Source organism: Lycium barbarum, chromosome 7 (genome assembly GCF_019175385.1).
Source record: "Lycium barbarum isolate Lr01 chromosome 7, ASM1917538v2, whole genome shotgun sequence".
In the NCBI taxonomy this organism is placed as follows: Eukaryota; Viridiplantae; Streptophyta; class Magnoliopsida; order Solanales; family Solanaceae; genus Lycium; species Lycium barbarum.
Genome location: NC_083343.1, coordinates 9,096,324 through 9,101,355, shown reverse-complemented (window position 1 = coordinate 9,101,355; position 5,032 = coordinate 9,096,324).

The window sequence follows — 5,032 nt, the reverse complement described above, 5'->3', positions numbered from 1 at the left end:
TCAAAAGGAAATAATCAATTATATAGTTCATAATGTGTCTAGAATCAGAGGCGAATCCAACAGAAAAAGGGTTTCACAGTAATGTCTCTGAGTTACTCATTGATACACCCATATGAAATTCTTTTGGCAAATGTAATCAACAAAATCTTCACGAGATAAAAATTGTCAATGAGACAGTTCTATCGCTTCGCGATACAAAAAAAATTGAATCACACTCTTCTACAAGCTCACTGTGGACAAATACAAGACAATAGAAGAAAGATTTCATTATATTCGGAATAATAAAAAAATTTGGCCCAATTTTTTTTGCTAGATTGATAGATGCTATTGTCCGAGATTATTTTGATTGTTCAATGGTAGGAAAAACTATTATCTGCCTTTGTCGCACACCGGGGCACCTTGATATAGAGTACACTATTATCAAGTTATAATGGCAATACGTAGGTGAGATGGATATTCCATTGTTCTTTACTCTCACTTGAGATTGAAGATTTTAATTAACTACGCAAATTCCCTTTCATTTGATATTTAAGTCTTTAGTATTTTAGCAGTTCAAGTGAACCTCTTGAAAACGAGTGTAAAGCCGTGAAATTGGATATTCCTTACTTTAAGTAACATAAACATATGCTTGATTATTTCGTGAAAGATCATTCAATATTTCAGGAAGCAGGGAACAATATTACAATCGGGAAATATGTGGAAGATAAACCTTTCCAATCATTTATATTAAAGTTCTTGAGATATGTGATAATTTCAAATCTTCTAATTTATGTTGGAATTTTTTTAATATTTTAGTTTTTATGAGGATTGTCATTTTTGTTATTTTAATATTCGGATATGAGGAAAGGATCACTAGTAAGTTTAATAAAATTATTTGTGACCGCGCAAAGCGCGGACAAATTACCTAGTTGATAAATAACTTCAAAGAAATTGGTCAGAAGTCAAACTTGATATTTAAAGCATAGAAAAATAACATCCTAACAATTCAATCTCAAAAAATCTTTCCAAGAAAATGCAATGTGGATTATCAGTGGTTCACTAAGCTCCACGAGGTTCCAAATTCGAAAGAGATAAAAGCTATTCTCCCATTTAGTTCTTATCATCTTTTCGGTACTTGACGCTTTTAGAATTGATTTTGAACTGACATTGTGGACTTCGTTCTCAGCAAAGATTTGTATCAGGTTTTGGAGACGAATGGGATCCGTGCGATGATGTCTTCGATGTTGCACTGTTTTGGCTCTGACAGTCTGTCATGACGTAGAGGAGAAGATGATCAAAAGAGGAAAAGAACCAGTGAGATTCTCGTGTGGTTCTGCAGTGACGATGAGACAGGGGAAAGGGGAAAGGAGACTGAGCGGCGTCTCTATTTTTGGTAGCGAACAGTGGATATAATTATCACATCCTTTTCACTACATTGAAAACCATTAAAAGTTCACCGAGAAGTCATGATTGACATCCGTGCTATATGTCTTGCCAAGAATTTGTTAAATAGCAAAAACTTAAGCCATGTAAAGAAGGAGATGTGCAACCAACACAAACTTTTCCCTAGCATATTTAGTGTATTTTGCACATCACTGATCACAGAAATGTTTTTAGGACTTCTCTTGTATCTTCACAAATTAGTTTATTTATTTATTTATTTAAATATACACTACTGATGGCCTAAAATAAATAGGATCGGACCGGTTTGACCCCTTAACAGGTATATGCCATATGAAGCTCTCGTAGCTATGCATTCCAACAGTAAGCGGTCACTGATGTTGTTAATTGTTTGTTATGAAGAGTTTTAGCAACAACTATTATTATGGCCATAAAATTATATTTTTCTTGATATTGGAACATTTTTAAATGTAGTATCTTGTTCAGCAAATTAGTACCTTGAAGCATAGAAAAATAACATCCTAACAATTCAATATCCAAAAATCTTTCCAAGGAAGTCCAATGTGGATTATGAGTTGTTCAGTAAGCTCCAATAGGTTTCAAATTCAAAACAGATGAAAACTATTCTCCCATGTAGTTCTTACCATCTTTTTGGCCCTTTTCCGTTTAAAGATTTATTTTGAACTGACATTTGGACTTTATTCTCATCAAAGATTCGTCTCAGGCTAGTGGGATCGAAGCCGCGCGATGATGTCTTTGATTATGCACCGTTTTGGCTCTAACAGTTGGTCATGGCGTGGAGGAGGATATGATCGGAAGAGGAAAAGAACTAGCGAGATTCTCGCTGTGGTTCTGCGATGACGATGAGAAGGGGAAAGGAGACAGAGCAGCGCCTCTATTTTTGGTAGCGAACAATGGATATAATTATTATATCCTCTTTACCACCTTGAAAACGATCATCATAAAAAAAATGTGGGGAATCTCAGTAGCTCAGTCGGTTGGCTACTTGAACTTTCAGCTTTTTAGTGAAGGTATTAACAAAAAATGTTGTTGCCATATATTAGATATTGTTGTGAAAGTACTTTTGCCAAGTGGCAAAAAAATTATTGCACGTTCCTCAATTGATCAGGTTCACTGTCTTGGAATATCCTGAACTGCTCCCTTATAGGCAAAATTAATCATGTCCACAAGTTATGCCCAATTAACAACAAAATCTTAGCCTAGCTAATTTTATGAAGCGAGGATTATTTTTTAAAATTTTTGTTAAGCGGGCCAAAATATGAAGACCACCCTATTATGGAGGCCATTTGTAAACTTAACCCTTAAAGTTCTTATTTATTTATGAGCATAGCGAAATAAATTTTCACAATTAAATATTAGTAATATATTTAAATAAATAATATGAGAGTATTTAAGAATTCAATAACAATTTATATGTTCTTTGATTTTTCTATCTTTAACAAAATAATTCTCAATGTTCGATTGTATTTGTCACAATGTGTTATATTCAGACAAATATAAAGAATATTCTTTATTCTAGAGGCAAAAGTAATTTATTTTTTTAAATTACAACTGGTTTATAAAAAAAAAAAAAACTACAATAAAACACTAAAAGTAAATATCTCTAGACTGCATAGATTACACCGGCTCCGGCGTATTGCCGAGCATCCAAAGCTTGAAACTCTTCCAGGTAGTGGCTAAAGGAAAGTTGCGAATCACTCAAATACTGGTCAAACTTGGCATGAACTCTCATGTGTGGTACAAATGCGGTCCGAATTGCTTCGGGCAAAGCAAAATACCGTAACTGTAATATGTCATCTTCCACTTGAGTAGACTTCGACGCGGCTTCGACATAGCATTTGTAGGCATGGAACGACACCTTAACGATTTCATTCAACTCAATTTCATGTGTCTTTTTTTAACCTCGGCGAAGAACTCCCTCTTAGAAAGCACATTTCTGAAGTGACATGCTGGATGGAAAAAGCTTTATTCACGCCATATAATTTCTCCCCTGATTGAGAAATTTTACCACCAACAAGTTCATATAAGTAGCTCTTCTCCGCATCGATGGATTTCCAAGTTGGGTTGATGCGGAATGCCAACATATGTCGTGTTGGGTGAATGGTAGGGAGGGCGTCAATATGTTCACCTTCACTGAACCTGGGGTCATTAAGGAAGGATATGTCAAATCTTATTAAATCAATCTTCAATGTCTGATTAAGTTGTCTATGGAAGCTCTTTATATTGTTTATAATAGGCGGTGTTTCTAAGAGCAGTAAAATCAATCCTAACCTTCTTGACCACTTTAGTTTGAAGACCTCAGTTGCGACATTTGATTTCGGCAATACGAGCAGCAGTACAATAGGAACCGAAATTCAATTTAGGAATGTTGTGTATACCCAATTTGCCGATTAATTTCAGATCATGTTCACGACGCATGACTGCTTCGACATAATAGACGGTTTGGTCACGCACATCAAGTTGATTAAACTCTGTTCTTTTTTAATTTAAGAAAACTTAATGGTTAATTATAAGCGACCAAATCTTGTGATTCGAGGAACAAATCAAGTGGAATGATTGATCTCCATTTGATATTAACCTTATGACCAAAAGCTTCATTTCCATGTGGAGGAATATCCCTGGGATGACGGTTTTAGAGAAAAAAAGAGTCAAATCATGGTTATTCACCATAAATGGGGCATTGTAAGATATCCTGTCTCCAAGCTACTAATCTCTACTGTACGGTATTAATGCCTCTGAAGCCTGCTCGTTTAATGGTTCAGGAAACGGTGCATGAACATGCTCTAGAGGCAAAAGTTGAATTCCTCAGAGATGTGAAAAAAAAATTAGTTCATGCTTCCAATTTGTTTAACGTTACTGTAGTTTAGTAATAAACATTCCTTTTTAACAATGATTTTCGTACCATTTTAAATATCTTTACACACAGACTGTACTATTCATGCATATTTCATGTGATCTCTCAATATGTACAACAACACTAACTATTCCTTAGTTCCAAATAATCTATAATTTTGGTATTTCATTTTAGAAAATAAATATTTATGCAATGTTGACCTTGAGGTGTGTGCTTATCCCCACTTATTTATTAGTATTAGATTTAGCAAAAAAATTATTGTTGTCATAAATTAATTGTTTCCTAACAATACCAGTTGTATCAAAACTAAAATGGCGGGAAGAGTAGTTAATTGTTTGTTATAAAGACTTTTAGCAACACCTATTAGTATGGCCACAAAATAATATTTTTCTTGATACGGGAACATTTTTAAATGTAGTATCTTGTTCATCAAATTAGTACCTTGCTCGTGTCAATGCTATGTTTGCTCTCTAAAGATTAAAAGGGAAACGAACTGATACACTGTCATTACAAGGAAAACTGGATATTTTTTTTTTTCAAGATAAACTAAATTGATAAATAGCTTCAAAGAAATTGGTGAGAAGTCAAGCTTGATTTTGAAGCATAGAAAATAACATCCTGACAATTCAATCTCGAAAAATCTTTCCAAGAAATGTAAAGTGGATTATCTGTTGTTCATTGAGCTGCAACAGGTTCCAAATTCGAAAGAGATGAAAGCTATTCTCCCATGTAGTTCTTACAATATTTTCGGAGCATGAAGCTTTGTGAATTGATTTT